The sequence below is a fragment of the Lampris incognitus genome, chromosome 19 (assembly GCF_029633865.1).
Source record: "Lampris incognitus isolate fLamInc1 chromosome 19, fLamInc1.hap2, whole genome shotgun sequence".
In the NCBI taxonomy this organism is placed as follows: Eukaryota; Metazoa; Chordata; class Actinopteri; order Lampriformes; family Lampridae; genus Lampris; species Lampris incognitus.
In genome coordinates, this window is record NC_079229.1 from 330149 (window position 1) to 352344 (window position 22196).

The following is a 22196-nucleotide window of genomic DNA, read 5'->3' on the forward strand; positions in this document are numbered from 1 at the left end:
GGGGAGGCAGGGAGAAGACAGGTGTAAAGACAGGAGTCCTGAACAGTCTCTGCGTTGTGTTATTGTTAATGCACACTGACTCCGGGGGGGACGCAGGGAGAAGACAGGTGTAAAGACAGGAGTCCTGAACAGTCTCTGCGTTGTGTTATTGTTAATGCACACTGACTCTGGGGCGGACACAGGGAGAAGACAGGTGTAAAGACAGGAGGCAGAGTTCTGGGTCTACCCCGGGGTCTCCTCCCAGTTGGACATGCCTGAAAACCTCCAAAGGAAGGCATCCAGGAGCCATACTAATCAGATGCTTAACCACCTCAACTGGCTCCTTCAGACGCGAAGGAGCAGCGGCTCTACTCCGAGTTCCCTCCGGACATCCGAGCTCCTCGCCCTATCGCTAAGGCTGAGCCCAGACTCCCTACAGAGGGAAACTCATTTCAGCCGCTTGTATTCGCGATCTCACCCTTTCGGTCACTACCCAAAGCTCATGACCATAGGTGAGGTTTGGAACGAAGATTAACTGGTAAACTGAGAGCTTTGCTTTCCAGCTCAGCTCCCTCTTCACCAAAATGGTCCGGTACAACGTCCGCATTACTGCTGATGCTGCACCAATCCGCCTGTCAATCTCCTTCTCCATCCTACCCTCACTCGTGAACAAGACCCCGAGATACTAGAATTCCTTCATTTGAGGCAACAACTCATCCCCAACCCGGAGGGAGTAATCCACCATTTTCCGGTAGAGAACCATGGCCTCAGACTTGGAGGTGCCCGCTCTCATCCCGGCCATTTCACACTCAGCTGCAAACCGCCCAGTGCACACTGGAGGTCGCGTTCTGATGAAGCCAACAAAACTACATCATCTGTGAAGAGCAGAGATGCAATTCTGAGGTTCCCAAAACGGACACACTCTTCACATTGGCTGCACCTTGAGATCCTGTCCATCAATATCACAAACAGAATCGGACACAAGGGACAACCTTGGCGGAGTCCGACACCCACTGAAAACGTGGTTGACTTTATGCCGAGAATGCGGACACAGCTCTCACTTTGGGTATACAAGGACCAGTTATGAGATACTAGTTGTACATACTGTTGAAATATTACCTGAAAAGAGCACAAACGCAACACAAAGAAACATTTGTGGTAAAATTATGCAATATATGCAAGACATAACAATGCATACATTTAAATTATGTACCATGTCATTGATTCATTTCCAGTATTATGATGCATAATAAAATGACTGATAGCAGAACTGAGAGTGAACTCATGCAACTAAACTGGGTGTTGAGGTGATAGAACGGTGACATCATATGTTTTGAGCTCACCTATGGATCAACTAAAAACAACTAATTTTTAGGCAACACGTGAAAATAGCAGTTAATCACTTAGGTCATGCTTTACCCAAAATGATTTAGAAGCAAACTTAAGATTCAAAGTGACATCAGCATGTTAGGAGACAGATGGTGAGAAGGTAAACATATAATAGTATGTACCCTATCATTACTGCATCTCATATGCAGTTAGATCCCCGTCTAGTTCATCTACATCATATTAACAACTTGTACACATTTTAAAAAGTGAATCAACCTGATCACAAACATGGTATAGTGAAAATGAACAGTAAATATTATTTATGAGTAATTGCACTGATTTGTAGAAATGGAAGACAAACTGAGATGACTTGGGCACATCTGTAAACTTCAAAATGGTTGGCGACTTTCAGGGCTGTTTTTGATATATTATTGGGAGATGAATTGTCAATCAATGAAAAGAAAATGTGGCATGATGCCTTGAGCCAGCCTGGAAGAAAACATGGCAGAACTACAAGTTAAAAACAAGAAAAGAAAAAGAGTGTGACTTGGGAAGCCATACATGACCCATGTACTCATGTCATTCACAGTACTTAGTATCTTAGAAAACACGAAGTGACAAAAGCATAATAAATGATACTGGCTGCAAAGCATGCATGCAAGCACCCACTACAGCTTAACACTTCAGTTCAGCTACACAACTGCAAAAGTGCATGAATGTAAGAACAGTGGAGTACCTTTATGGACTCTACATTTGTATAGGTTTGTAAAAATGAACACTAAATATCAATGCAAAGTAGAAGTCTAAAAATGAACAAATAATATAAATTCAAATGTTGTATAGATTTATAAAATCCATTACTAAACACTTCAGTTCAGCGACACAAACCGTGGCATACATTTGTGAACTCTACATTGGTATAGATTTGTAAAAAATGAACAATAAATATCAATGCAAACGTTATATAGATTTATAAAAATGAACAATGAAACCTGAATTAAAACATAACGAGTGTGTGCAGCTGATAGGGCAGGCGTTGCAGCGATGGTTGTCTGATGAAGGTCAGCATTCTATAAAAAAGTCAAAATTCAGAGAAAAAAATTAAATTAAAAATCATATCTATACGTCCAAAGGAGTTGAATCAAGTACAACTGGACTTGGTATATATCCGTGAAGACGTTTCGCCTCTCATCCAAGAGGCTTCCTCAGTTCGTGCCTTTCTGACTAGACCAAGCTAGTCTGACTGGCTGGTGATGAGACTCAGTATTTATCCTCTAGTTTCCCTCACCATTTTAAGGGTGTCAGACCCAAATTGTTCCGCAACATGTCTGTGGATGTTCTCATTCATCCAGGTCATGGTTATCCAAAGGAGTTGAATCAAGTGCAACTGGACTTGGTATATACACTCACTGGCCACTTTATTAGGTACACCTTGCTAGTACCGGGTTGGACCCCCTTTTGCCTTCAGAACTGCCTTAATCCTTCGTGGCATAGATTCAACCAGGTACTGGAAACATTCCTCAGAGAGTTTGGTCCATATTGACATGATAACATCACGCAGTTGCTGCAGATTTGTCGGCTGCACATCCATGATGCGAATCTCCCGGTCCACCACATCCCAAAGGTGCTCTATTGGATTGAGATCTGGTGACTGTGGAGGCCATTTGAGTACAGTGAACTCATTGTCATGTTCAAGAAACCAGTCTGAGATGATTCGAGCTTTATGACATGGCGCGTCATCCTGCTGGAAGTAGCCATCAGAAGATGGGAACACTGTGGTCATAAAGGGATGGACATGGTCAGCAACAATACTCAGGTAGGCTGTGGCGTTGACACGATGCTCAATTGGTACTAAGGGGCCCAAAGTGTGCCAAGAAAATATCCCCCACACCATTACACCACCACTACCAGCCTGAACCGTTGATACAAGGCAGGATGGATCCATGCTTTCATGTTGTTGACACCAAATTCTGACCCTACCATCCGAATGTCGCAGCAGAAATCGAGACTCATCAGACCAGGCAATGTTTTTCCAATGTTCTATTGTCCAATTTTGGTGAGCCTGTGCGAATTGTAGCCTCAGTTTCCTGTTCTTAGCTGACAGGAGTGGCACCCGGTGTGGTCTTCTGCTGCTGTAGCCCATCTGCCTCAAGGTTCGATGTGTTGTGCGTTCAGAGATGCTCTTCTGCATACCTCGGTTGTAATGAGGGCTTATTTGAGTTACTGTTGCCTTTCTATCAGCTCGAACCAGTCTGGCCATTCTCCTCTGACCTCTGGCATCAACAAGGCATTTTCGCCCACAGAACTGCCGCTCACTAGATATTTTCTCTTTTTCGGACCATTCTCTGTAAACCCTAGAGATGGTTGTGCGTGAAAATCCCAGTAGATCAGCAGTTTCTGAAATACTCAGACCAGCCCGTCTGGCACCAACAACCATGCCACATTCAAAGTCACTTAAATCACCTTTCTTCCCCATTCTGATGCTCGGTTTGAACTGCAGCAGATCGTCTTGACCATGTCTACATGCCTAAATGCATTGAGTTGCTGCCATGTGATTGGCTGATTAGAAATTTGTGTTAACGAGCAGTTGGACAGATGTGCCTAATAAAGTGGCTAGTGAGTGTATCTGTGAAGACGTATTCAACTCCTTTGGATAACCATGACCTGGATGAATGAGAACATCCACAGACATGTTGCGGAACAATTTGGGTCTGACACCCTTAAAATGGTGAGGGAAACTAGAGGATAAATACTGAGTCTCATTACCAGCCAGTCAGACTAGCTTGGTCTAGTCAGAAAGGCACGAACTGAGGAAGCCTCTTGGATGAGAGGCAAAACGTCTTCACGGATATATACCAAGTCCAGTTGTACTTGATTCAACTCCTTTGGATAACCATGACCTGGATGAATGAGAACATTCACAGACATATCTATATGTTAACTTGTCCAACACAGCCACACAACATGAAAAACATGGCTTACCTTCACTTGAAGATGAAGTCCGTCTTTCTCCACGAATCTCACCATGACGTGACGTGACGTGACCTTGATGGCTCTGATCGGTTCGCACTCCCGCCATAAGCAACGGCTTTCGTTGTCTGTTGATTTCGCCTCAAGCTGCGCAATACGCATGCGCAAACTCCGAACGTCTCAACGTTAAAGGCGATCCTGAAAAAAGTAGCGCCCCCCCCCCCCACTGAAGAAGTAGGCGAGCTTGTGCGCTAGACGGCGCTTCGCTCTTAGATGTTCAACAAGGACATAAAAAGATCATTACAATCCGTTATAACACAGCATACTTGAAGCTAGAGTGACATTTTGATATGTTGTATGGTTATTTTGATTAAATTGCAAACTCGCACGTTACTCCAGTCCTGAAATCTTTACTCTGGCTTCCGGTTAGCTCCAGAATAGAGTTTGAAGTGCTGCTACTCGTCTACAGGTCACTGAATGGTGTAGGCCCACAATACATCACTGACATGCTTTAAGAGTATAAACCGTGTAGGGCTCTAAGATCCACGGACTCAGGTTGGTTAGTCCAGCCCAGAGTCCAAACCAAACATGGTGAGGCAGCATTCAGCTATTACACTGCATGCAACTGGGACAAACTACCACGCTCAAAAAAATAACTTGTTAGACTTACTTAATAAAATCCTTGTAACAATTTGCACTAACACTAACTAAGTAACTTTTACTGTCACTGTATTAAGTACATCTCACAAGCCGGTATCAAGTAAAATGTATTCAATTCTAAACTTAACATGAAAATATTAAGTAAATGTTACTTAATTATATTTAAGAATAAATAATATTTATTTAAGCTAATTAAGTAAAATCTACTTCATTTTTTCACACAGGAACATCACTGTTATGAAATTATTAAGTAAATCTTATCATTTAGAGTTATGAAATAAGTAAGTAGATTTTATTATACTTTTTTCATTTTCAATTACTTAGTTTTATGAAATTATATTACCCATTATAATTAGGAAAATTTGTTCATCTATTGATAAATGGTAATAAAGCTTTGTATACATCACAAATCATACAACTATAATTCAATACAAACTTTATTTTGTCAACAGTAAACATTGATAAGTCACTCCATTCAAATGACCTAACACAGCAGCAAATTAGTTTATTTAGTAAAAACTCTTATTTTGAAATGACAAATGGTGCCCCTGGGGACTGGGGCTCTTATTTTAAAACAACTAAAATTTCAGCATTTGTTAATAGTTTTTTTGTTTGTTTTTGTTTTTAGAATTAGCAATATAAACACGACGTGACTCTTAACTCCGTGGTCAATTCAAATAAAGAACCAAACTCCCTCCCCTGTGCATTATACTGGAACACTGTTAAAACATGTACTGATTTGTCAGTACAAACTGCAAACATTTGTTCGTGTGAATATTTGCTTGATTTTAAATTTACTGCAGTGCTTTTCAAATATTCAAGTAAAACTTTCCAGCCCTCCAAAACAGTGCATTTTCAACATTCAAACAGGCACTAAACGAGGTATTCCTGCATTATTATATTTAACATTTTAAAGAATAAAACACTTAAGTTTAAGAAGGAAACATATTTTTTTCTTTTTATCTGTAATAAACTTCAAGGACAGAGAACACATGCCTTACTTGACATAAAACAGATAACATAAGACTTCCCACAACTAGTTAGCCTCGACCAGGTTGAACTGCGAGGCAGGGAGCCACAAGTGTACAAGTAGGGCAACAATAAGCCTGCGTCACTACTTTTGTAACATGTCTTACATACTACTGGGACTACGTGTTTGTTATGGAAGGGATAGTGATGCTGACATGGTCACACCATGAATCATCATTACACTTAGATTGTTTTGGCATTTATGTATTACTTTTGCATTGAACAATTTTAGAACAGAAAACAGTTGTCAAAGTCCTGGTCATTTTGTGTTCATTCTGCGTGCATTTAAGACAGTAACTTCAACTTTAAGCTCTGTACTTTTGGAGACAGCTTAATCCCATCCAGTTCAAGAAAGAGTTTCTGAAACACCTCAAATGTGTAGCGCAGTGTTGGGGGGTATGCCAGGTTGAGGGCATAAATAAGGCCCATAGGCAGCGTGCAAGCTTTGGCAGTACTGCTGCATCTCACCAACATCTCCTTGACTTCAAGACGGATGGATACATCAGCAGGATCTTCTCCATCAGTGCCATGGACAACCAGGATCTTGATGATGTGTTGAGTAGCATCACTGCGGCTGTCCTCCTGTATACAATGTACAAGAATTAAGACAATACTATGAGCAGATCAAAAAAATAGAATTGCGTGGTAACTACCATGATTAAAGATTTACTCAGTTTACAAGTTTGCATTTCTCTTAATTTTGAGTTAAGACTGAACCGTATTACTAAAAAGACAAAGCGAAACAGTTGAATTGTTGAATCTTCTTAACCACCAGTTAATGAAATATTACAAAAACTCTGATAAAATAACAAAACAACAAAAACAAGCTTTACCAGGCAATCTTCAAAAAGTGCCTCATCTTTCTCACCAAGGTAAAGGATAAGGCTGCGGATAACAGCTTCACATCTCATCTCAATGCTTTGGTTCTGTGAACAGATGAATATATTGTCAATGCTGAACCCAGTATTCATACACAATGAACTGCATAAATCTGCAACAAACAGCGACTTGAGAGCAAAGCAAGAGCCATTTGAAAAATGGAGATAGATGGAGTGTGGACTAACAGAGGCAACAGAGTGTTGGAGTTGGTGCCTTATATGCACAGGCATGGAGCCATGTGCGTGTATAGTCTTTCTCACCACAATTAAATGTGAACAAGCACAATTTTGAACAAACACATCTGACTGAGGTTGTCCAACAACGGCCTCAGCTTGGTCCCGAGGACACCACCCTTGGCTTTCATCAAGGTGACAAGTTTTGGTGTGTAGTAGTCAAGCTTGTACATAAACGTCTGCTTGGGGGGAATTGTGGTTATTCTTCTGAATTCTGCCTTCATCTGAATGGACAAAAGTCAACATTAGGAACAGAGCTGAATAGTCAGATGGTCAAATAGGCAAAAAGATTTTAGAATTGATTATGTAGTGAAGACTAGGGTAAAATAACAACAGCAGTATAATATCATGTATATTTAGATTTATACTTGCCTGAATGAGACTAATGTTTCTGTGTTGAACAGTCACTCCTCCTATGTAGCCCTCAATGTACACTCCAATGGCTCATCATGCAGTATATCCTGGGCTTGACATGTGGTAACACAATTCCCTGCAGTATTGTTCTGAGTCCTGTTGATATAAATATAACTTCATAAGAATTCATAAGATTTTTTATAACCAATTACAGATTCAAGTTACATTTGTTTGAGCAATAAAACAATTGAGCATTCCACTTCATTAAATGTCAAGTTAAGTAAAATACATTGTTACTGAAAATAAGCAATAAATAACAAAGCACTATACTGTGAGGGGTAGAGCTCCAGGTGTGTTTTTTAGGTTAGTTTAATTTTTCTAAGAGGGAGGGGCACATTAATATATAAGCAATTATATCAGTATTTGAAAAAAAACACATTAAAAGTTAAATTTTGATCTTGTGCTAACAATACTAAATTATATGTGCAACCAACTGAATACAATAACTACAAAAAAAAAAAACATCTGTACTGTAGGCTACTTGGTTTGTCTGGCCTAAATAGCTATTAACTATGCCAGAGCTTCCCAAACTTTAGTGGCTTGAGGTCCCTAAAAAATTTTAGCAAAATCTCCAAGGCCAACACGATTCTCCATCCTGTCCTACACATCGTTCAGCGCTGCAGTTATTTCCACAACAAAGCCATAAAATGAAAAGGATTTAGTCAAAATATCGAACCTTACTAGCATTGCAACAGGACGGCTAGCATTAGCGCAGAGGCGTTGTAGCTCCCTAGCATTAGCACAGAGGTATTGTAGCTCCCTAGCATTAGCACAGAGGTGTTGTAGCTCCTAGCATTAGCACAGAGGTGTTGTAGTTTCCTATCATTAGCACAGAACTGTTGTAGCTCCCTAGCATTATCACAGGTGTTGTAGCTCCCTAGCATTAGCAGAGGTGTTGTAGCTCCATAGCATTAGCGCAGAGGCGTTGTAGCTCCCTAGCATTAGCGCAGAGGCGTTGTAGCTCCCTAGCATTAGCACAGAGGTGTTGTAGCTCCCTAGCATTAGCACAGAGGTGTTGTAGCTTCCTAGCATAACCACAGGGGTGTTATAGCTCCATAGCATTAGCACAGAGATGTTGTAGCTCCCTAGCATTACCACAGAGGTGTTGTAGCTTCGTAGCATTAGCGCAGAGGTGTTGTAGCTCCCTAACATTAGCGCAGAGGTGTTGTAGCTCCCTAGCATTAGTGCAGAGGCGTTGTAGCTCCCTAGCATTAGCACAGAGATGTTGTAGCTCCCTAGCATTAGCACAGAGCTGTTGTAGCTTCCTAGCATAACCACAGAGATGTTATAGCTCCCTAGCATTAGCACAGAGGTGTTGTAGCTTCCTAGCATTAGCGCAGAGGTGTTGTAGCTCCCTAGCATTAGCACAGAGGTGTTGTAGCTTCCTAGCATTAGCACAGTGTTGTAGCTCCCTAGCATTAACACAGAGGTGTTGTAGCTTCCTAGCATAACCACAGAGGTGTTATAGCTCCCTAGCATTAGCAGAGGTGTTGTAGCTTCCTAGCATTAGCACAGAGGTGTTGTAGAAACCCCCGATATGAAGCGCAGAAGCATCTGCAGTCCCCATGAGCCATGTGAACACAGCTCTCTCACACACAGACCCACATATTACCACAAATGTAGAGAGGCAATAACTTACGGTCCACATGAAGATATTCAGCCACGAAGCTCCTCCGTGAAGCCCGGATATGACGCGGCAGAAGCACCTGCAGTCACGTGTCCTCTTGACGCTCGGACTGGAGTCCGACGGTTAAAATCGTGCGGGCTTGGTTGATTCAAATGTGCTGTATGTTTAGATTAAGTAAAACTTACTTAGTATTTTTAGGTTTATGTGCAGTGATGATAAACATGTCAACAGTGTGAGAAGTTCTGTAGTAAAACTTACTCTTCCCACAGTGGACATTTATCGCATGATTAAATTGTGTAAAGATGTACTTAAGAGATTCTAGTACTCAGTGATTCTTATTTTTACAATGTAGAAAGTATGTCAGTTAATCTAGGAAATTTTACAATACCAAAAGGTTCGTTTTTTGAGTGCAGAAGATCGGAGATGTGCCCTATACGTCACTTTTTAAATCTAGCTTAAAAATGTTTCCTTTTTCTTGTGCCTGAGCATTAAAACTTGCACCTCACTCCTCCTGCACTTTAATTCTGGTAGTAGATCTCTACTAACTCCGGCCAGGGAAGTGACTTTGTTTTTATTCCATTTTTTTTGTACTTGGCATTTTCTTTATAGTACCTGTCTTTTAATTATATTACTACTACTACTACTACTACTTTCGGCTGCTCCCGTTAGGGGTCGCCACAGAGGATCATCCGTTTCCACATCTTCCTGTCTTCTGCTTCTTCCTCTGTCACACCAGTCACCTGCATGTCTTTTAATTATATTACTCTTTTTAATTACCATTTCAAGTACATTTTAAGTACTTTGTGCTCTTAAATTATATTTTGTATATGATTGTCCCTATTTGTGTGTGTTTGTGTGTATATATATATATATATATATACATACATATATATATATAATAAACTTGCTTGCTTACCATGACAACACGTCATTGTCCTGCAGCACTCCTACATACTTCTCTGCCACTCCCGACTTCCTCATACAATGCCACACCTCCTCTCTCGGCATCCTGTCATATGCCTTCTCCAAGTCCACAAAGACACAATGTAACTCCTTCTTGTAACGCAGTGTGTTTGGACAAATTGCACAGAAGAGGCAATTGGTAAAGTAGCACGTTTTTTACTGGACTTCAGAACAACACAAACTAACAAAAGACCACTGCCAAACAGGGCAGGCAATAATGCAAACTAGAATAAACATACAAAACTAAACTACGCAAAAACACTCACACAGAGGAGGCAGATGAGGGTTCGGGGTCCAAGTGCTTCCCCAGACTAACGTGAAGCCTCTCCAATGTCTGCAAAGCACCCAGTGAAATAGTCCCCAGCACAGGTGGGGAGACTGGTCGCAGGTGAACCAAAGCACCAAACAGGAGACGGAGAGTCCAGACCACAGACCATGACAGGTGCCCCTAATCACAAGCCAACCAGTACGCAGGTGCCACTCATACTGGCTGACTGCAGGCCGACAGGGAAATGTCACCTGTTGGCTGCTGATCCTCTGGCCAGTGACCGTGTCAGTACCCCCCTCCCAGGGATGGATTCCAGACGTCCCAAAACCAAAGGACCCAGCCGGATGGACAGATGGGTCCAGGGGAGGGGGGGGGGGGGACGAACGGGGCCGGGGATCTTAGGCGGGCGGCCCAAGGGCTCGCTGCGATCGGGAGGGCGACCAGGATGCGGATGGGCAGATGGATGACGCCGATAGTACCGCCGTGGCTGGAGGGCCACTTCGGAGGCGGTTGGACAGCTGCGGGGCAAACTGAACTCGGGGGCAGCGTGGCAGCCGCGGGGCAAACGGACCTCTGAGGGCCGCGGGGGAAACGGACCTCAGAGGCAGTGTGGCAGACGGACGTCGGAGGCGGCGCAGCAGCCGCTCGTGGAGCAGGTTTTGGAGGCGCTCTGGGGACACTGGGCAGCCAAGGCTCGCGGACGCTGGGCTGCCAAGCCCAATTGGTCAGCAGAAGGGGCCGACCGAACAGGAACCTGTAGACGGAGTCAGTCGGTGTGGCCGGTGGCTGGTAGTCGGACAAGACGTCAGCCGGCTGCCGAGGAACATGGGACTGGCGGAGACTCCGGGGACCTCCCTTGGCCAGGCGGGTTCCCCAGAATGGATCCTGGGCTGGAGCCGGCTCGGCACAACCCCTCGATCGGCGGTTTATCAGGCGGTAGGCAGGATGGCGGCTAGCAGGTTCAGTGCCAGCAGACCGGGAGGCAGGCTGCTGGTTATCCCACTGAACAACCCCTCGCTGGAGGCCATTCACCCCAGACACCGGCCTCGGCCTACGTTGTCTCCGGTATGCCGACCCCTCTGCTGGGTGCATGTCTGGTCGAGTCTTGCTGTATCGCAGTGTGTTTGGACCCAATTGCAGAGAAGAGGCAGAGGCAGTTGGTAAAGTAACAAGTCTTTTACTGGACTTCAGAACAACACAACATAACAAAAGACCACTGCACAACAGGGCAGGCAATAACGCAAATTAGAATAAACATACAAAACTAAACTACGGAAAAACACTCTCTCACACAGAGGAGGCAGATCAGACACTCTCTCACACAGAGGACGTAGATGAGGGTTTGGGGTCTAAGCGCTTCCACAGGCTAACGTGAAGCCTCTCCAAGACTCGACCGGGAATGTCTGCAAAACACCCAGTTAAATAGTCCCCAGCACAGGTGCACACCATCACCGGCCCATCAAAGAGACTGGGTGCAGGTGAACCAAAGCACCAATCAGGAGATGGAGAGCCCAGATCACAGACCATGACAGGTGACCCTAATTACAGGCCAAACAGTACGCAGGTGCCACTCATACTGTCTGATTTCAGGCCGATAGGGAAATGTCACCTGTTGGCTGCTGATCCTCTGGCCAGTGACCGTGTCACTTCTGACCTTCTCTATACTTCTCTATCAACTTCTCAAAGCAAACATCACATCTGTGGTGCTCTTTCATGGCATGAAACCATACTGCTGCTCGCTGATCATCACCTCTCCTCTTAACCTGGTTTCTATTACTCTTTCCCATATCTTCATGCTGTGGTTGATCAACTTTATACCTCTGTAGCTGCTACAGTTCTGCACATTGCCCTTGGTCTTGAAAATTGGCAGCAGTATGCTTCTTCAAGTGGCCCTTGAAGGGAATGATCTGCCCATCAAGCGACAGGAATTCTACAGGATCGACTGCTAAATGGAAGGTTTTCTCGAGTGCATCTTACACTGGTCTGAATTTGAAGAGCTTATCAGCATTTCCTGGCTCCTGTGAGTAATTATCAACAAAGTGACTGTATCTCAGAATCTGCTCCAATCTGTTCACTGGCATGACATTTGCTATCAAATCAAGACGAAGCCCTTCCTCTTATGACCAGTACAGTCTTGATCTTGGGTAGAAATTTCTTCATTTTTTTTTTTGTCAAGGCCAGATTATCTTTTCCTTTTTGGAGTGCATACAGGTTTGTATTGTGCGCCATTTCGTTTCTCAGATCTTCAGGAAATAGATGTAAAAAGAAATCTATTTTTTCTGTTCCCTCAACATTTACTTTTCACTCTCCTAAAAAAGGAGGCAAGTCTCCCTCAAACTGGTGGCTTTGGTTCTCCAGACAATTCTGCTTTTTTCTGTCCTTGAGCTCTGTCAGGTGGCACATCCTCAGCATCCTCAGCTCCCTCAGCTCCACTGTCACTACTGCTAGCATTTGTTAATCCTTTTTCTGTCAGCCATTCATCATCACTGCCATCATCCTCACTTGACTCAGATGGTATTTGCTCCACTATCTTGTAGGTCTTTCTATCACGCATTGCACGTGAGCTCTACAAAATATAAAGACACTAACTAGTACTCACATAATGGAACTAATCTGCACAAAATATTGTTTTTGTTATAAAAACTACAAGTTACATTATAATAGCATAAATCAATTGATTTAGAGCCAAAAGCTTACTGAAGATGAAGTCTTCTCAAGAACAACAAAGTTGCAGTAATCGTATGAATTGTAGTTGAAATAGGGGCGTCCGGGTAGTGTAGCAGTCTATTCCGTCACCTACCAACACGGGGATCGCCATTCAAATCCCTGTGTTACCTCTGGCTTGATCGAGCGTCCCTACAGACACAGTTGGCAGTGTCTGCAGGTGGGAAACCAGATGTGGGTATGTGTCCTGGTCGCTGCACTAGCGCCTCCTGTGGTCGGTCGAGGCGCCTGTTCGGGGGGGGGGGGTAGCGTGATTCTCCCACGCACTACGTCCCCCTGATGAAACTCCTCACTGTCAGGTGAAAAGAAGCGGCTGGTGACTCCACATGTATCAGAGGAGGCATGTGGTAGTCTGCAGCCCTCCCCAGATCGGCAGAGGGGGTAGAGCAGAGACCGGGACAGCTCGAAAGAGTGGGGTAATTGGCCGGATACAAGTGGGGAGAAAAAGGGGGAAAATCAAAAGAAAAAAAATGTTGTTGAAATATAGCCAGTGATGCATGATGTCCAATTCGTAATTTCCTCCAAACATAAAATTAATACTTGTAAATTTTAACAAATTTTTTTCAGTCTTTAGTTGTTACTCGATGTTACCAAATTTTATTTACCTGCAAGGGTCTCCTACTACAGAAGGACTGGCAAGATATTCCTGAGCTGCTCAGCATTTCTGGCCGTCCGTCGGCCATCTTGGGTTTGAGAAATTTGTATGTCTCTTTCAGTAGCTGGCCAGTGGGTGGCAGTGTATGGGACGACGCACTAGCGTCCACTGTGGTGGCAATGTGCAAACTATACCATTAAAATCCATGCATATACAAGAAAACTGCTTTGAATAGCTGTCCACTGTAGTGACCACTATGCTTAATTGAGACAGTCTGGAAAAATGGGACCAGCTTGAACCCTATGTGGTTTGTTTCCCATCAGGGAAGTACCTCAAACTCGAGTTTTAACCTTTCCAGATCCTGTATGCCAGACTAACTTTTATCATTCTAGAAACAGCAGAAGAAGCATGACAGCAACAACCACCTCTGCACGTCAATCATTGAGCATGTTGAGCAAACGCACCAGCCCATGGCTCAAAGGCACGTTGTCAGGGAACATATGCAGGAAGCTCAGGAGGCCCAAGCACAGGTCTTACAACACGGAGAGCAAATCCCAGAATTCTAGCCAGGTGAGAAAGTAAAAATCCAACATCCAGGTATGATCAAATCTTTCCCGTGATTACTATGGTTAATGACTGTATTTTTTCCCTACTCCACAGCAATCAGCCACGGACCACCATTTGAAATAGTTACAAACATTCATACTTGTAAGTAATGATTATTGCTTCCATCAGCCATCCATTTGAATAGTGTAACGACCACTGATAACTAGACTCGCTAGCCCTTGGCTAACAGGTCAGACCCTTTAATCAACTGGTTAACTAGTCGCCCGTGGTGCGGCGGTTTCTGGCTGCCCCCCTGAATTCAATATATTGGTGTCAGAAGTGGGATGGTGAGACCGTGAGGCCATCGGAAACACGTGCGCCAAGAGGTGTGAGGGAGCTGGTACGCTCTTTCCGAAAGAGCGGGGTAGTGTAACGACCATGGATAATTAGACTCCCTAGCTCTTGCCTAATGGGTCGGACCCTTTAGTTGACTGATTATCGTAGTTGCCCATGGTGCAGGAGACCTGGGTTCGCGTCCCGGCTGCAGCGATTCCCAGCTGCCCCCCGAATTCACTACAATAGCCTATGCATAAAAATGGGTGAAATTAATTGATTGCTGTGGATGGATTACAATTAGTGCAACCCAATGTTGAATATATGGTTATAGAAATGAACGGATTATGAGACAATGGGCCCCTTTGTACAGACAACTAGACACCCCATCCCCAGCAAAGATACACTCCACTTAGCACAGCGCCTAAAGAGTTCACCTGCACCGGTAACAGGATTTACAGCACAGGTACACTCAGTTAGAGCCCACAGCCCAATAAGAAAACACACCTGTCTCAACAGCACATGTGTGATCAGACAAATCTATCTTTAACATGAACAAATATATGTACAGCCTAAAGATCCAGTCACCGCCGGCTGTTATTGACATGAAATACTGAGTCCTTAATAACAGCGGTTTCACAAAGAGTCTGGTTGTGGGATGCCCAGCGAACCCGTGGCCCCTGGGCCTGTTCAATAATCCATCCTTTGTTCCGGCCTTGAGGAAAAGTGTGTGTGTGTGTGTGTGTGTGTGTGTGTGTGTGTGTGTGTGTGTGTGTGTGTGTGTTTTTGACATGAACCAGACCACATGTGCCATAGCTGAGTACAGTCACTGTGGTTTGTGTAGACTATTTCAATCTGGGTAAATAACATCATGGAAATTATAACATTACCATGGGATATCAATGGTTACTATATATATATATATATATATACACACACTTAGCACAAAAAGTAAGGAAATGTGTGTTTGGTAGATTATTTCTTTGTTGTAACGATGCTTCTTAGCTATAAATCTTATACCGTTGGAAAGCCTGTTTATTTCCCTTTTAAATGGCGCCACATGTGTAAGGAACATGCATTTGTGGGATGAGCAGCAGAGCTGAGTATGTGGGTTGCGCCCATGAAACATTTGCCAAATCTTCTCTGCCAATGCCAAACAGCTTATTTTGCTGTTGCTATTGCCTCTTGTTTGGAGCTTCTGGTCCCCCAGGTGCTGACCGTCAGCTGCCTGATAGAAGATTTATTGCCAAGAAGCCTCGTTACACCAAAGACATAATCTACCAAACACACATTTCCTTACTTTTTGTGCTAAGTTTATATATATATATATACATACTCACACAAACACACACACATATATATATATATATGTGTGTGTGTGTGTGTGTGTGTGTGTGTGTGTGTGTGTGTGTGTGTGTGTGTAGAGACAGAGAGACATGACAAAGCCCTTCTAGCAGCTACTATCTTCCAGTGGTTGGCAGCATGATAAGCACGGCCTGTTGTTAATCACGGCTTGATTGCTCCCATGGGGAAACCCGCCATGAGCTTCCCACGTCCAGCAGCAGGAGGATTAAACCCGTAGTCACCTGAAACGGATCTACTGTGACCTACAGTAAAAGCCACGCGATAAACCCTCCTCCAGAAGGAGTTACTACAGGGTAGCGTGGAGTCGATGCCAGTAGGCAAGCCTGGACTCTTCCCACACTCATGACAATAAGATAAGGAATGCGGAGAGGTCGAGAGCACAGATTTCACACAACTTAACGGGTTTCATGCCCACGCATTAACATGTAAGCCACAGGATTAGCCCAGTACTTGAATGAGTCAAAGTTAATCAAAGTTGATCAAAGTTAAGAGTTAGCATTTTCATAAAGTAAAGGGACTGATGTCAAATCTCTCTTCTTTAAACACACACTTCACTCTGCCTCGTTCCCTCGGATGAAACTCGGAGTTCATCTTCGGCCATAACAGGTATCCTGACCAGGCACGTGCGCTGACATGACACGCGTCTCTCCAGAATGAGATTCTTTGTGTCACCTCTAACAATACATTCGGATGAGTTTGTCAACTGATTTCGTGTCAGTTCCAGTTTCGTTGTCATGTGATGTGATGGACGTGAGTTTGTCATCGGTCGCGTCAGCTCTACTGACGGCTTGTTATGACAAATTAAACTTTCGTTAAAAAGCCACTCTTCGTTTTACTCGCTATGAGAACATTCAGAATCACGTCATCTAGTAATCAGCTAATCGATCGGCGAGCGGGTCAGTCATCAATATCTCACACCAACCAGCGGTAGGACAGTAAGCCTAACCAACATTCACTTGCTTTAGGTTATCAATAATTCTTTGACTTACTGGGAGGCTTATGTCATCGTCTTTAAAAGATATCGATGCGACGTATGAGGTTTGAAAGGCGGAGTGTCCCACATGTGAGAGAACTCGAGGTTGTAGGCAGGAGGGGACACCGGGCTGACCCGTCTCCGGTCGTCCTTACCCCGAAAACCCCACTTGCTGCTCTGCAAACGTGTTAAAACGCTGAGCCCGCCCCAAGCATCTTATGGACATGCTCTCTGGGAAACGTCTACCAATCACAGAGCCCGGTGAAGCAAGACCCGCCCACTTCGCCTGCCGTGTGACGTGTGAGTGTGTACGGCGCCGTGTGGGTTCCGCTTGGTCTGCTCGGTCTTTTCTAGACGTAAGATGTCGTTCACACCCATTGGTCGCTCTGTTTGTAAGCGAAATGTTTTTCGAAACGTGTTTTTCCCCCCAAAACGAAATAAACCAACGCTGAAGGATGTGTCCTTGTTTCATTTTGCGATGGGTATTTGCTCCTCCGACCCATTCAAGTCTTCAGACCTTTTAAGCCTCATCCGTAGCGCCCTCTGCTGCTCAAAAAATTGAAACACATGCACACACAAAAATAAATAATAAGACCTCGTCTGAAAACTCGCATAACCCAGATCTGCGTTAAATGTGTGCTACTTCTAATTTTTTTCTCAATCTACAAAGGAAATATTTGAATAAGTTGGCTTTTGTTAACAAGTAAGTAGACTGAACTGAGCCTAAAATCTGCCTGTCTTAAACGTTGGGTCACTTCCTGCACAGCCTGGCTTCTTGGCCTCTTTTGCAACCTTTTAGGAAGCAAGATACAAGTGATGTGAGTAATACAGTTTGATATTTGGCTGAAAATAACCAAGAAAACCATAAAGTATAAGCTCGGGTGTTTATTCTACTGGATCTAACACAAGACAACACGTCTCCGATGCACAACATTCTTCTACACTTGGAACAGTAACATGCACTCTATGTGTACTGGCTATTCTGACGTAAATCTCACCAGTGAATGATGATTGTATTACAACAAAGCAACATCTAACATCGGTGGAATGTCAGGAAATAGAAGCCTGACTTGTCATTCAGTGAATTCGAGAACATTTTGGAGAAATCCAGACCCACAAATAGAGCTAAAACTTTTTTTTCTATTAAATGAAAATTAAAAGTTATTCCAGCTCTGATATGATATCCCCACTGCACAAGGAGCACGTGAACAACTCAGTAAAATATGAACAGAGCAGGTTATAAGACATTCATAAACTTTACATAAAACATTTCTGCAGGTTGACTCAGCGTTGATCATGGCGGTATGCAGTAGTATGCATGGCAGTGTGCAGCTGGTCTCAACCTCGTGTGCAGATGTGATGACCGGGTTACAGGCTGTGGTTGTTACTGTCTTCTCTCCAGATAATGTAAATGGATATAGGGGAACAAATATTTGCTGAGTTCAATGGTACTCTGGCTCTTGCCATTTACTACTGACCCCGCTGAATACATGTGTCAATAGAGAGCTCAGTCAGAAGCAGGAAACGCATACAAAAAGCATAAAAAGTACCATTTCATCTTGTCTCCAAGGTAATTCTTTGAGATGAAGAAGTGTCACCGGGATGAGGGCGGCGGCATGATACAAGCCTCTACATAAACCAGCTTTGCTCTCGGCCCGCCTGAGAAGGCGTCTCTCTTCTGGAGTAAATTGAATTTAAGCTGTTTCCTTTTTGGAAAAGCACATGATTATCCTATGATTATCCTCCCCTCTTTTCTCTCCGCAGGTTTGACTCACAAGTGAGATGTTTGCAGAGTAGCTGTTGAAGCCAGACCAACTCTGACGCACCATGCATCCAGGCTGGTTTTTGGCCCTTGCCTTGGCTTTCAGCACCTTTGATCCGGGCTGCGGTGGACCTTTTCATGCCCAGTGTAAAGTGGAATGGTGAGTCAGTGTTTTGCCATCAGTTGTTGGTTTATGAAGGAGTCTTGCTACTGTGTGGTCTGTTCTCCTGCCCTACGTAGGCTATGTCTAGTTTTAACAAAGTACAGCATTTGTATATACAACCTAATGAAAGATATTTGCAAGCAACTAAAAATGTGCACAAGTATGAGTTATTGGATGTTAGGCACATAAGACCCTCTCAACTCTCCTACAGCGACCCGGGGCCTGCTTATGCTTGCTTTCAGTGCTCTCCACAACCATCAGCCAGTCTGAAATAGTGTTAAAAAAGTGATCACAATCGGTTTTCTAACATTTTCACCAGAGTGAATCACAACCGGGCCAACATGGGGTCTGCACACACTCAACACTGCAAAGAACTCTGCAGAAATTCTGCAGAATTAGGAAGTAGAGCACCACGTGTCACTTGAATTTAACATTTTCTCTGTTGCTCCAGGAGAACGATGAGAAAGGGAGGAACCCCCCCCCACACACACACACACACACAGAGTTGTATCTCTTAACAGCTTAAATGAAACAAATGTCTGCGCTATTAATATCCCAGTTTGTACTGTTGAAGGTACTTTTACCATATTTAAAGAATTCATAGTATACTGATTGTATTTACACATTAGAGAGGGTTTTTGAAATAAAAATGATGATAAAAACTGTGAACATCATGGCTATTGTGCCTCCCATCTCAATTTTCACAAATACTGAAGTGCAATAACAAACTCTGAGTGGCCAGAATTTCTGAAATACAGTTTTTTATGTTATAAAATGTCACTTATATAAAATAAGAAGCAACAAAAAAAAGAAGATCCATTGCGTAGAACTCCACAGGTTTTAATAAAAAAACAGTCACAGAAAACACAAAACGATGCTGCAGGTTCCGTTTGGATCTGCTAATAACTTGGTGTGGTGTGGAGTAAAGAGAAAGTAGAAGGCCTGCATTGAGTCTAATGGTGAACAAGTAAATGGAAATACTCAAATAAAGTACCACTACTGCAAAGCTGCACTTGTGGCCAACACTGGAGCATGGATAACAGGCCTGTTCCCATCTGCGGGCATAGCTGCAAACCACATGCCGTCACCTTGTTAATATCCTCTTGTTATAGCCTCTAGTTAATATCATCTTGTTATATCATCTTGTTATAGCCTCTAGTTAATATCATCTTGTTGATATCATCTTGTTATAGCCTCTTGTTATATCATCTTGTTAATATCATCTTGTTATATCCTCTAGTTAATATCATCTTGTTGATATCATCTTGTTATAGCCTCTTGTTATATCATCTTGTTAATATCATCTTGTTATATCCTCTTGTTGATATCATCTTGTTAATATCATCTTGTTATATCCTCTTGTTGATATCATCTTGTTATATCATCTTGTTAATATCATCTTGTTATATCCTCTTGTTGATATCATCTTGTTATATCCTCTTGTTGACATCATATTGTTATATCATCTTGTTAATATCATCTTGTTATATCCTCTTGTTGATATCATCTTGTTATATCATCTTGTTAATATCATCTTGTTATATCCTCTTGTTGATATCATCTTGTTAATATCATCTTGTTATATCCTCTTGTTGATATCTTGTTAATATCCTCTAGTTAATTTCATCTTGTTATATCCTCTTGTTGATATCTTGTTGATATCATCTTGTTGATATCATCTTTTTAATATCGTCTTGTTGATATCATCTTTTTAATATCGTCTTGTTGATATCATCTTGTTGACATCATCTTGTTAATATCATCTTGTTGACATCATCTTGTTAATATCATCTTGTTATATCCTCTTGTTATATCCTCTTATATCCTCTTGTTGACATCATCTTGTTAATATCATCTTGTTGATATCATCTTTTTAATATCGTCTTGTTGATATCATCTTGTTGACATCATCTTGTTAATATCATCTTGTTAGAGCCACAGTATGATCATGTTGATGGCCAGTAAGACAACAATGATGCTGTTTTTAGGGAATGGAAATTTCTGTTCCGATGGACCAAGAATTAGAAGGGCACGAGGATGGACCGGATCACATCGGCAGTTTGTATTATTGGCACATGATTTACACTCCATTTTCCATATTCATATTTCCGTATTCATTTTGTGAGATTAGTTGCCAATCGTTCACTGGTGGATATCTCATCTTGGATTAACAACTGCGGATGCCCTTCCTAACACTGTCCATCACCTGTCAGGAAGCTGGATCAGGATTTTTTTGTGTTCTTCGGCAGTGTTATATGACGTTAGCAATGCCAGCGTGTGGGCCTTTGACTGCCTCAGCTGTCACGAGACTGCAAATTATCAGACATGGATAACTTGGCAAAGCCAGCAGGCATTAATGAGTAGAATGATGCTAACTCTTGTGTTGCCCACACATTGTGTATGCTGCCCTTGTCTTAAAGGTCATTAATGACCCGCCTTCATTAAACCTCTAAATTAAAGCAATTTAATTGAATTTTAAACCTCAAATCTATTTTGCACGAAGAAACAACCTGCCATTCATCACAAACTGTGTGACTATCTGGGTTTTCCCTCGCCACGGTGCAGAAAGACTACATTTAATCAGTGGACACCCCTCGTTTTTATAGGGTCACACATGACCCACACATGTCTCAGGGCCCTCGTGGTGTGCAGCTTTAATTGAAATATGAACAAAAACAACTTTTCACTTATTCTAATATTGGGGTCCCTCTAGGAAAAGTCATCACATTTCAGGTTGAAAAAAGATCATTTAGAGACTTTTCTCTGCTGTTTAACACCGTTATGGCTCATTTTGACCCGGAAGCCAACAGACAGGTTAGTGCATTGAAGGAAATGACTAAACCATAATTTGAATAAATGTTTTTTTCTTTGAGTCGAGTATTAAATACATGGAGCGGCTTTACTCTGTGTGAACTTTTAACATTACGCAAGGGTTGAAAATTACAATTATGACCTTTGTCCAGCAGATGGCAACCTTTCACCTGCCACGGCGTTTGCGTCCACAATCTGATGATGGTGACGAAGATGATACGATGATACGAGTGAAAAGTGTTTCCAAGTCTCCGAGGTACTTTGCAATGAATTTAAAGGGTGTTATGCGTTGTCCCTGCCAGGTACTTTGGGGTGACTTGTCAGAGAGTCTCCGACGCCTTAGTTGGACAAATAAAAAAATGGAGAACCTCGGCAAATTGCTACAAGGGAGGACAAAAGTGCCTTTACCAGGTGTGTGTTCGCATGCATTTCAGCCAAAAACAGTTTCTAACGTTTTTTTTGTTTTTTTTTTTGCATGCATATTCCTTCATCTCTGTATTGTATTTGAGTGTGTATGCGTCTGTGCAAGTGTTGTGCACTATGTGTCAAGCCCACAAGCTAAACTTGACTCCA

General features: G+C 42.8%; 1 protein-coding gene and 1 long non-coding RNA gene across 2 annotated transcripts in view; one reads left to right on the forward strand and one right to left on the reverse strand.

The window, feature by feature from the left end:
• Window positions 1–17056, reverse strand: part of LOC130129985 (STEAP family member 1B-like) — a 73605-nt gene extending 56549 nt beyond the window's left edge. Inside the window, exon 1 of the mRNA XM_056299706.1 lies at window positions 16904–17056. The gene's annotated coding sequence lies outside the window, so the exon portion shown is untranslated. The remainder of the gene's footprint in view (window positions 1–16903) is intronic.
• A 433-nt stretch (window positions 17057–17489) lies between these two features.
• On the forward strand, window positions 17490–22010 carry LOC130129518 (uncharacterized). The gene is made up of 3 exons (XR_008812070.1): window positions 17490–17590; window positions 18652–18809; window positions 21926–22010. It is a non-coding gene; the product is annotated as an uncharacterized LOC130129518 (long non-coding RNA).
• The last annotated feature ends 186 nt before the right edge of the window (window positions 22011–22196 follow it).